The sequence below is a fragment of the Plectrocnemia conspersa genome, unplaced genomic scaffold (assembly GCF_051122295.1).
Source record: "Plectrocnemia conspersa isolate PC_06_02 unplaced genomic scaffold, ASM5112229v1 ptg000003l, whole genome shotgun sequence".
In the NCBI taxonomy this organism is placed as follows: domain Eukaryota; kingdom Metazoa; phylum Arthropoda; class Insecta; order Trichoptera; family Polycentropodidae; genus Plectrocnemia; species Plectrocnemia conspersa.
In genome coordinates, this window is record NW_028277167.1 from 16404916 (window position 1) to 16418091 (window position 13176).

Consider the following 13176-nt stretch of genomic DNA (forward strand, 5'->3'; position numbering starts at 1 on the left):
AAAATCGAAACTGGCGGTGCATTATCCAGTAAGCTGTTTCTCTGAGCATTAAGCGAGTTCTGCACTAGCTGCATTTCGCTTAGAATAGCACATTAAGAAGACACGTACGATTGTAGCCACTTTACGACCGCATCTATATTTCTAGATCGAAACGTAAAAATAAATTATATAAAATAATATTATTTAAAAAATTACATTTTTAATCTATATTTGCATTAAATTGAGACCACTGTGACCATACATAGCAGAAATTACACATTAATAATTTTTATCGTCAGAACTTAAAGACCGCTTTAATTGTCAGCCTGTTTATATGAGTTTTTCCATGCTTTTTATATAAAACTACTGTTAGACATTCCAGCATATTTATATTTTGGATAAGTTAAAAGTAATTTGTAGAACATATCAGATTTTACACACAGTTATTTTTTGTATGCTCAGGTACATTTGTATGTGGCTTAATCCGTTTAACTTTGAATAATTTGCATGACCAGTTTTAGCCCTTTTACAATTTGTCAATTGGTCCGGAAAAATTTATTCTGTACATCGATAAGTAATTTATGCTCGAACAATTCACAAAGGAGTGATAATCAATTGATGTTTGTGCTTTAATAAAATTAGGCCGTTTCAATTGAGCCAGGGCCGGAATAGGTGTGTGTGTGTTTCGGTACATTCGAATGTCGCTTATGTAATTTCCATAAAATTTACATCTTTGAAACAGAAACGGTTAATGAAGCAATACGTGAACGAATAACAATACTGTCCCACAGCGGCTTTTCTCGATTAACTTTTATTATACGACCTATTGATGGACATCGAAAAGCACTTAATATTATATCAATGTGTGGAATCCTTGTTTGTAATAACCCACAGGGCTACCCGATAGCAGATGTGTACATAATGGGAAGTTTAACGACTACCTTAATTATATTTTAGCTAGTGTAAATTGAAAAGCAACAAATATTATTCACTCAATAAGAACAAATAATTACATATTATATGTACTTATTGATGTGAATTTGTCGCGGTAATAAAAAATATACATATATGTATTTTTGATAAATAAAAAACAATTTATTACAAATAAAATTGACAAACGCTGTCTATAGCTTAAACTAGTATGTGTAATAATAGACAAAATTGATTTGATCAATACACTATTGTGGCTATATACCGGTTATGATTATTTCATTTTAAATCAAAAATAATGTATAATAATTTAATGTGAACATGAATTGACTGTATAGTCGATAATTTAATACCTAAACGATAATATAATACATTATAGAGCTATGTTCAAATCCCATATAAACCCTAGTATTTTGGAGATTTTATTGTGTCTGACAGATTAAAATTAACATTTAATATTGTACTAAAAAAATCAAGTTAATCAACATAGATTAGAGTTTTCTAAATATTTCTGATCTCGCCAACACATATAATGATAAATAATCAAAATTTAATCGAGCTGGTCGTGCATAGTGACTTTTACTGATTATAAACATCAGAAATAGTTATTGATTAATACTAGTGATGTCACCGATTTACAGAGTTTGATTTCAGTATGGTGTCTCACTACTAATTTTGTAGTTGGTAATTGCGGTTATCAAATTGTAACTTTTTGGGATACTGTCTATCAAAAATGTAACTCAGGAGTTTTCATTCTTTAAGTTTACAGTCGATAAGTGGTGCTTAATGTTTTCTTATATATCGGAAAATCGTTTTATAAAGTTTCGTAAATAAGTGTGTTTTATATCATTTAAATAGATATACAGGTGCTTTAGAAATGTAGATCCATGCCATGTAGATCGTAAAGGCACCTGTTGGCAAATTTTAACTATCTGTAATCTCGTCACTGGCAAATTATCAAAGACCCCAGAGCAACGAATTCGTCGAACCAATCATTATAGACACTGTCTGTATGTATTGTAGTTCGTCTTGACTTAAATTAGTTCTGTTACAGATACAAATACATTATTTTTTTGTTTTTTAAACATATGTGATACTAAAGAGTATTATATGTAATTATTATGTAAATATCAAATGTATCTGGCAAAAGTTAGATGTGCATTTGTGTAATCTAATCTTTGATGATCTATTGAAATTTTTTTTTTTTAAATTAATTAAGATCTTCCAAACACAATACAAAATTAAAAACAAATGGTTTTATTTAATATAAGAACTAAGGTTTGTGTAGGTGAACTTTGCAATCTCATTTTCCACACTGTACGTTTTAGGACCTGGAAAGCCTTAATATGTGCTGACCTGAACAATCTATGATATAAAAATTGTATACATAATATGGTTATTGCAATGTCTTTGTGTATTTTAAATAACTGGATACTGACGACAGCGTTTCGGAAGTCTCAAGAGGCCTCGATTGGGTTTCCTCTCCAGAAGATGTAAAAATAAGTCGAAATTTAACCTTTTTTTTCTAAAAATTCAATGTTTTTTTGTTTCAAATTCAAACTTTTATCTGAAAATTCAAAACTGTAATGGCAACCCGACAAGTAGTAAAAAACCAGGCATCAAGTCATGGAATGGGGGTTGCACTGTTTTATTTGCTTTGGTTGATAACTGTTTATATCTTAGGCGTCTACGAAAAAAATGAGAATTACTTGGAAGCACTTAGAAACGTGTGATAAGACAACGACTAATGTATTCCTAAGAACTGTCTTGTTACAATTTCTTTCTTTAAAGGAGAAACCGATTTCCGAGAAACAATTATATCACGTTTAATGTGAGGATCATTCTAAAGTTTCGTATATCTAAGGGCAAATATCGTTAACAAAAACACAGAATACACACATATTTTTGCAGAAAATGACAGACCTTTCAACTCTATCTAATGATGTAGCTTGGGATTTTTCTATTTATATTGAATTATAAGTAAAAAATACTAGGTACTTTCGATAGCAGCGAATTTATTTAAATACTATGTTGTTAGTTAACGCTAGACTTGGATTGTTTTTATGGCAAGCTCGAATATTTAAGTCTTTAAAATGTGATGTTATAAATATCATAAAATAATATGGTGACCAAACTAATAAAACTACAACATGGTTCTTCAAATATTTGATCCAATAAATGTAGTACTTTGGTCACTAGATTAAAACAAATAACTTTATGGACCGTTATGTGTAATAAATTATTTTTAAATTTATGTAATGATTTTTCGCAATTCCTAAGAAAATAACTAAAGACTAATAATAACATATTAATATATTTCAAAGTAAATAATTCTGATTGATATATTCTAGTATTTCTCTACAGTAAAACCGTTCTTCTAAGAACCTTTAATTCAGCCCTGTACGTGACCGCATGAATTTGGCTCCATTGTCCAATATAGGAGGTGTTCTCGGTTAATGGCGAGTAAGAGACGTATAATATGTTAATTCGGTTACGGGACAACATTTCTCAGCTTAGATGATGGGTTCGTGTTGCTCAATATGCAAATGTTACCCGAATCCGCAACAGCTCAGAACAAACTCTCACCAACCCATGATTATTCCTGCCTAATTAATCCAAGAGTTTAAACACTTTACACGTATGTTGTGTCGACGTTAAGTTAGTGTTATTTTAAAGGAATCACAATCCTTCATTATTATTATAATTAATTTATAAAAGTGGCATGACTTTGCTCAATTGTAAAAAAATAAATAACTACAAATAAGTATTCACCACTAGACTAAAAGTTTGGAAATCGTTAACATCTACTATATTATTATTTATATGCATTTGATACTGTGTGGCATGAAGGGCTAGTATACAAACTAGATAAGTACAAAACCCCACACTATCTGATACAAATTATCCGATCATACCTCCAAGATCGAAGCTATGTCGTCTCCTTAAATAACGATAATTCGACACCGCGTAAAATACCAGCCGGGGTTCCTCAGGGGAGCATACTTGGGCCGTATCTTTATATAATATATACAAACGATATTCCAATTTTAAAAAACACCAGTCTCTCTATTTACGCGGACGATACGGCCGTTTTAACTAGTTCATATGGTCTTAAACCAATAGCAACAAAACTACAAAAATCTTTGCATAACTTAAATAAACATTTAAAAAAGTGGAAAATAAAAATAAACGATGATAAAACTGAGGCAATCATTTTTACGATGCGCCGGCAACCGTTGCCTCCGCCTTTAAAAACCGAGCAGGGCAAAAACATTGAATGGAAAACGAGTGTTAGGTATCTGGGTCTTCACTTAGATTCTATATTAAAATATACAAAGCATATAAAAGAAGTACGGTCTAAAGGGCTTGCCGCCATTTCAGCTCTGAGACCCATTTTTAACAGAAAAAGCGCGTTGACGATTAAAAACAAAATTTTATTATATAAACAATTAATACGACCGATATTAACATACGCTTGCCCAGTGTGGAGTAATACGTGTAAAAATAATTTTAATAAGTTACAAGTAATTCAAAATAAAGCTGTCAAAATAATTTATAACACCCCATATTATACTAATTTAAAGAAACTCCACACTCGATATTCTATACCTACAATTAAAAATCACATTATTACTAATACGATAAATTATTACAAAAATATCTCGCGTGAACATAATAATAAATTAATTGCAAAAATTGGTAACTATGACAAAGTCACACTAAATTTCAAGTATAAACATAAAATGCCTAAGCACATAATGCTTTGATAGCAAATCTGTAACCACGACTTCAATAGCCCCAGTTCGTAAGTGTTATTTTTTATTATGTATCTTATATTTTATTTATTTTATTTTCTTTTTCTTATTGTATAAAGGTTTTAGTATTTTCTCCTTAAATTTTACTTATTAAATATTGCATATTGTTGCCTCTATTTTTATTTAAACTATTGTAATTTCGCTTGTAAACATGATAATGGCTAAAAGCCAGAAACATGTAATTTATAACTTGTATAAAACTAAATTATTTTTGAAATAAACATTTAAAAAAAAAAAAAAAAAAAAAAAAAATATTTATATATTATTACGTATAAGATAGGTACTATTCAATAAATTTTAATTTGCAGCAGATGTCGGTTTTTAATCATAGCGCATTTTTATAAATGAAAATTCAATTTTGCTGCTGTGGCTAAAACCCGCAACCTCAGGGTTACTAGTCTGAGACGTTACGGACTGCGCTATTCCGACCTTTTTTGACATAAGATATTAAAATACTGTGGGTTTGCGTTGTCATTTTTCTCAAACTAGATTGTAAAGGAAAAGAACAACAATTTCATTAAAAAACTCGTTATTTTTATCCGTTTCCCAAAAGAGTCACCCATCTTCATGATTGAGGGCAAAAAATAAAGAAACGCTTTCGAGACTACGGACACCATAAATTCAATATTTCCTATTGGAACGCCCCAAATACCGAATTTGCTCGTATTGCGTTTTCCTATTAGATTCCGTTCGACGCAATACAACGAAGTGAGACTTATATTGAAACTCTCAAGTGAAAACTGTCAAACCCTATTTAATCTATGTACAAATATACGGCACTGTCCACAAAATTGCAAAGCAATCCTATATTGAAGTTCAAGTTGATACTTCTTGTACTTATTATGTCGACTGTATTTGCATTATTTAATATAAATGTGCTTATATACGTCTCGCCTTTTCCATTAGCAACTTACACGAAGGCCTATCGTTATTTTTAAGTCAGTCGAAAAGAGCGAGCGAACAATTTTCGTTCAATATCAAATGAATAAATTTCTCTCTCTGTCTTGCGAATGGAGAACGAGGCGCATTAAGGAATTCCTCATTCGATCGTTTGACATTTGAATTTCAATGAAACCAATATTTACCTCTCGAATACGTATAAGATTCGTAGCAAAAGTGACACCATACTTTTTATGTTTATAAATAATAAACGTGAAATTCAATATATTATATTATACATTTAGCACTATCAAAATAAAATGTGTAAAATAATATAATTAATAATAAAATGCATTTATATAAATAGGTGTTGAAAAATGAGAACCAAATTGTTACATATTTTTCAGTGCCATAAGTTGCCAGGGGAAATAGGTGCATAGACACGGACACCAAGTAAATAAATAGCCTTGAAATGCTATTGACAAAAAGATCAGTATTGGTCATTATATTATAAATTTAATTTTAATCGGTCATCACAGATTAGGTTTTTATATATTTTTTTATTGTCCTAATCTCACAGATACGTATTATTGTTGAATGCTAGCCGTTATATATTATCACAAAATGATTTTTCAGAAATCTTAAGTAAAATGCTGCAATAAAAGATTGTATCCGACCAGTTATTTCATAAGCGTCCCCTGTCTGGGGAGGTATACTTAGTCGTAATTACTCGAAATCACTACAAACGCAACAAAATATTGCGCTAAGAATGGCGACAAATGCTCAATGGTTTGTCCGAAACTCTAATATACATAAAGTTTTAAAAATAGATACTTTACGCGATTATTTCGATAAACTTAAAGTAAATTACCATGACAGAAATAAAAATCATTCTTACATATTAGTTCAAAACCTTAATAAGATAATATAAATATTAAAAAAAAAATGCTAGCTAATTTAATAAGAAACAAAAAGTTTTTTTTTTTCTCTTACTTTTTTTTTTTGCCCTAAAAAATAAATAAATAAAATTAAGAACAAATAAATAGATACCCAGGTAAATGGCTTTGGCCAGGAACTGGAAAAAAATAAATATTAGATACTGTAAAAGATTGTAGTAACTTTTATGAACATTTTTTATTTATCGAATGGTTCCTTAAAAGTAAATAAATATGTGATCTTCTTTTAATATGAGCAAAATAATATTATACAATTATTAAATTTAAAACATGCTTTTTGATAACACTGTACGTAAAAACTATTTGTTCACTGCTACTTTAGTAATCTGTGTTTTTCCTCTCGAATTAAATGACAAACTTTATTGTGTTTTCTCATTCGGCCATACAACATTGTTAACATGTTTATGTAAGAACAGATCAATACATTGTGTGGTTTGTATGTACATGTCGATAGAACAAGACAGTGATACACATTACTATTTATCAAATGCGTTCAAACACGAATATAGGGCGCATAACTTGTGCCAAAAACACGTTTGAGTACAAATGAGATGGAAGCGAAAGGGTGCTAAACAAAAAGTAAAAACGAAATGTATTTGTATGTAATATATTACAGGGTAACGTAAAGATCAATCAGGAATTTTTAATTAAATAATAAATAGCACTTTTTGATATTTTTATGGGAAATTTATTTTTTGTATTTTGTTGAAGCAAAATAATAATAAAAATGTAGAAGACAATACAGTTATTTATTACTAGCATAAAAGTATAAATTATGGTGAAAATATCATTGACTTATTTTATACCCAGGGGCTTTTAGAGAAAATCCAAAATCCACCTATTATTTTAAAGGCCCTAAAAAATAAAATAACAATGTGTGTAAGACAATAATATCAACGGTATCAAATATTTATTTGATTAAAACATTTAGTTACTTTACAGAAGCTTAGTGCGTCTTTCTATTAGCAAATTCGGTTGTTGTTTCGGAATAGCCTAAAATACGTGTATCTGGTAAATAATGTTTACTAACCATCTTGTTCTTAAAATGCTTCATAATTAATTTTAATAACATATTTTTAAGATTTTCACTAAAGTAATTATAAGCTTGCTGGACAATATCAAAGCAAGTTTTAAAAATGTTTTGATTTCAATCTGCAAATGTTAATTAATATTTATCATACTTTCAAAACAATAAATAAATCTTGTCAATAATTTTGTGAAATTGTGTTCCACATAAAAATATTTATAGGTTAAAATGATTAATAGATGTGTATTTTAGTTTTAGTTAAGAAAATATGTTACTCCTAGATATAACATGTATATGTATATTCGCTTTTTTCGAGAAAAAGTAGTAAGGCAAGACAGTCTGAAAACTGGAACATTTCCCTTTGATCTATTTTTCATATATAGAGCACTCGCGAAACGAATGGACATTAAATTCCGCACATATTTCCTTTGCGGAAAGGCACTTGTGGCAGGGGAAGATTTGCAGTTTAATTTCGGTCATAAACGGATGACGTATGAAAATTCGTCGTAGCATATATTCGCCGCAGTGCTAACAATAATTTAGTCGGCCTTCCGAATGTAATCATTGGATATATAGTACATACGTGTCTGTGCATGAAAACTTTCCTCACATAAACTATGAGTTGCGAGCCACAAAAGAAACGTATGTAGTATATTATATGTATATTATGTATCGTTGTAGTTCTTTTCCAATCGCTGCTTTTACAACAATCGGTAGTAGTCAAACGTAGATACGGCTCTGTAAAAGCGGCGGCCGCTTTTTGCTATGTTCTTTGGGCGCCAAACTTTATGATAGACCAAGAAAGTTGGTTCTTTGCAATCTCCTGTCAATATCCGCTCTCGGCTTTTGTAGCAACAAAACAGACACGGAATATGAGAGCAACTCAATTTTCTATACATTTCCATTTTCCTAGCATTATATTACTTATGGTATTGCCGCAGCGAACCTGGACTAAGAAATACCATTTAGAGCAAGGATGGAAAGCCTCTTGGTTGCCAATGCATGAATACAATTTAATACTGATCACATTTTGCTTTTCAAAAGGCACAAGTAGGATAAAGAAAATTTTACGTTACATATAATAGATAAGAAATGAAAATGTAAATATATCAGCTTTTGGCTCAAAGCGCTATGAATAGGCAATTACCAGATGTATGTACATATGTGAAAAGATCAAGTATTCACTGCAATTATAAATTCAATGTAATCATGTCTTAGACATGCTTTTGTAAAAAAATAATTTATTGTTTAATATTAAAAAATAAACAATCTTTTTTTTAATTTTATTGTGCTCATTAAAATTAAGACCCACGTTATTTAAAATGCTCACCTTAATGATCACGATCGGCAAAAATAATACATGGTATTGATATTATACACTTAAAGATGTTCGTAAACCCAAAGTTAAAAATTCTCAAAAATAGTTGAATTGTTAATAGTCCATTTCGGTAGTTCAAAGAAATTCTTAAGAATTTTTTTTTTATTTTCTACAAGACTCTGTAAATAATATCCCATAGTTCTAATAGAAAGACGTGGAAAAACAATAACAGATTGTAACCAAATATTTTTTTATAAAGGTATCGTAAGAACCATTTCTGCACTTTTTAGAATAAAAAAAAATATTAGGTTATTTAGAAATTCAAAATTATATATCCTTATTCAAGAGGACATCAATAAATCACGGATCGTCAAAGTAAAACGCGTTACTTATAACAAAGCCGAATTATTGCAGACGACGTTTATGTGTAAAGAAAAAAATTATTTGCTCTCAAAAATAATTTAAAGATCTACTAAGATCGTAGGAGTTGCGTTTCGACACTCGTCGCGGACGGACGTACTGCGTGTACAAAGTGCTGTGTGCGCGCATGCTGGTGACGCATGAGCCGGGTGCTCCGCCCAGCTGAAGAGTGGAACAGAGCATCATCAGCTGGTTGCTCCTCAAACCGAGTTGAGCAGACCCTGGTGTAGTGCTGGACAACTCTGGGTCGCTCCTTGCATTGACGAGTTGAGCTGACCCAGTGACAGTGACAGTGCCAGTGACAGAGACAGTGCAGTGGAAAAAGGATTTTCATTGGAAAGTGGGAAAGCCCTGGATTTTCATAGATTTTTCCGAGCTTTTCCGACATTTGGTTGGTCCCAGGGGTTTTTCCGTTTCCCGGATTTTCCGGTTTTTCCGGGAGAATTTTCCGGGCGGGTCGGCTAGCCCACGGAGGGAGGTTCGGGTACCGGGGTTTTCCGTTGTTTTTCCGGTGTTCAAGTGAGTTTTTCCGAGTTTTTCCGGGTAAATCGAGATGGAGGAACTTGCACGAATGCGAAAGGCGATCACCGAACTTGACCTATTTATCAAGAAAAAGCCAAATGTGCATAATCCCATAAAGGAGGGCGTAACTGAGGTCAAGAGCGCACTCATCGCCCTTGAAACAGCAATCAAACGAGCTGGCCTTCCGGTGGTGACGATGAGCGAAACACCAGCAGGGACAGTTGAAACTCCAATTGCGGCTGCCGCGACACCTGCGGCCATCGCGACATCCGCGGCATCCGCGTCATCGGCGGCCATCGCGTCATCTGCGGCCGCTGAGCTTCCAGCAGCTACCGCACACTACGCGACAACTACTCCTGCAGCTACCGCTCCCCTCGCGGTTGACACATTTGCGGGGTCTACATCAGCGGAAGTGTCGACTCGCGCCTCCGATTGGCAGCAAGTGAAGAATGGAAGCAGAGGGGGAAAAAACCAGAAGATGATGGCGCCGAGAAGCTCAGCCTCGGCGAAGGCCGACCCGGCAAGGAAGCCGGCGGCGAAGAAAACAATGACCCCACCTACGAGAAACACGGCCGCGACGAAGAAAGAGGGCACCCTTCAGACGAAGAGTGTTGCAACCGGCCCTCGAAACGAGGCGATCGCGGTGAAGACGGGCTCCCTGTCCTACGCGGACGCGATCCGCGCCATCAGGAAGGGAGTGTCCAATCCGGAAGTAACGAAGGAAGTCCGCAGGATAAGGCAAACGAGGAACGGGGATGTCCTCCTAGAAATGGAGCGAGGATCTCAGAAGACGGAGGAGCTTCTGACCTCGATCAAGGAGACACTAGGAGAGAACATGCAGGTTCGCCGACTTGTGCCTCAGATGCGCATCGTCCTCCGAGACCTCGACGGAGGAACGGTCAAGGAGGAAGTCGTCGAGGCCATTCGAGCCTCAGCAGAGGAAGCGACCGACATGAAGGTCTCGCTGAAGCCGGCCTACGGAGGAACCCAGACGGCAACTGTCATATTGAACAGAACAGCAGCCGCCTCGCTGCTGGCACTGGGGAGGGTTCGCGTCGGTTGGATACACAGCCGAGTTCGAGCTGCTCAGAAACAGGAGGAGCGCTGCTTCAGGTGTCTCGGCATGGGCCACATCGCGGCCAACTGCACGGACCACAACGACCGGAGCAAGGAATGCTTCCGTTGCGGCCTCGAAGGCCACAAAGCAGCAAACTGCACCGTCAAAATCTACAGCACAGCAGAGAGGAAACGGCAGATTCAGGCGTAATCCGTGTACTACAGATAAATCTGAATGAGTGCAGAGCGGCGCAGGATCTGATGCTGCACACGACCAACGAGCGAAACGAAGACGTTGTGTTGATCTCTGAGCAGTACCGGGACGGCCAGCACAGGTGGTACTCTGCGGCGGGGTGCAGGAGTGCAGTCTACGTGCCGTCAGTGCGGCTGAGGGAGACATCAGTTGGGGCGGCAGGCGGCAGAGGCTTCGTCTGGGTTGAGGTCGGGAACATACGACTGTACAGCTGTTATTACTCCCCGAACTCGCCCTTAGACGCCTTCACAACAGACTTGTCCCGGCTCGCGGACGACATATCCTCCTCCAGTCTGCCAGTTGTCGTCGCCGGGGACTTCAACGCCAAGGCGCCGGAGTGGGGCTCCAACAAAACGGACCGCCGCGGAAATTTGCTCGCGGAAATGGCCTCTCAGCTGAACTTGCACGCGGCCAACAGAGGAAATACGCCCACTTTCAGAAGAGGAAGTTACGGCTCTGTTTTGGACGTAACTTTTACAAGTGTGTCTATCGCTCATCGCGTCGCTGGGTGGCGCGTCCTGGAAGAAGTGCACTCGGCGAGTGATCACATGTACGTCGAGTTCGTGCTGACACTACAAGACGCACGTCCGAGACCGCCACTGTCACAGAGTGGATGGGCGGTGCATAAGCTGGACGTCGAACTCTTCGATGAGGAGGTCGCAGCGAGAAGAGGTGCAGTGATCGAGACCGCACTGAGCGAAGCGTCGCCGGAGCGGACCGTGGAAGCGCTTAATGGTCTCCTGCGCTACTGTTGCGACGCGTCAATGCCACGAAGGAGAGGGCCGCCCCGACGATCCACATACTGGTGGACAGAAGAAATTGCGGACCTTCGCCGCCAGTGCCTCTCGGCGCGCAGAAGAGCGCAGAGGAGACACAGAGACGAGGCGTCAAGAGAGGGCTACAAGCAGGCTCGAAAAGCCCTCAGTATAGCAATCAGTGCGAGCAAGTCTAGATGCTGGGATGAGCTGTGCGCTATGCTCGAGGCTGACCCGTGGGGCACACCATACAGGATGGTGAGGGGGAAACTCCGAAAAGCCACCGTCGATCCGTATTTGGAAGACCCGAATAACATGGAACAGATCGTCGACGGTCTCTTCCCCCAACACAGAGAAGAGACTTGGCCCAGCAGCGAGACCAACCCGGTCAACGAACGGAGCATTCTCTCGCCATTCACTGTGGAAGAGGTGGTCGACGCTGCAAAGAGGATCAGCGTGAAGAAGGCGCCGGCCTCGAAATACCATTCAAGAGGGAGATCCGCTACCTGGGTGTGCACATAGATGACAAGTTGCGCTTCGTACGCCACGCCGAGGCAGCAGCGACAAAAGCGGCGCGTGTGGCGGAGGACCTCGCCAGGCTGATGCCCAATGTCGGAGGACCGAAACAGAACCGGCGACGACTGTACAACGAGGTCGTCCATTCGGTCCTCCTCTACGGCGCCCCGGTCTGGGCACAGGCCATGACAATTCAGAAGGCCAGGCTCAGTCTCACAAGAGTACAGCGAAGAAGTGCGCTTCGAGTAGCCTCCGCGTACAGGACAGTGTCTGGAGATGCTGTTCTTGCCCTATGCGGCTTGCCAGTTAGCATTTAGAATATTAACATGTGTATACTGAAAAAAAATGAACACGCACATTTACGTTTAATAACATTTATAATTACATTACTTTATGACTATTACACGATTGTCACGCAAAAATGATCTCTTAACGCTTCATGTCACCGCGTTTCGTATTATTCACACTTGATACAATCCTTGAATGAAGGGTCTGTGTACAAATCTATATATCTTGGGTCAAGTATGACCTTTAAACTTTGTCGCTCTTCTTCTTTTGAGTTTCTTTATCTGTTTTATGTTATTTACGCTAGTATAGATTCATATTTTTTTGGAAGGGCTTTTTTAAAAACCTTTCACTATATTTTATAACGATAAACTCACAAAATATTACGATTTTTTTCTATCGTATTACAACTTAACTGGTAGATCACTGAAACCCAAATCGCACCTATCACTGGTTTTGTGAATA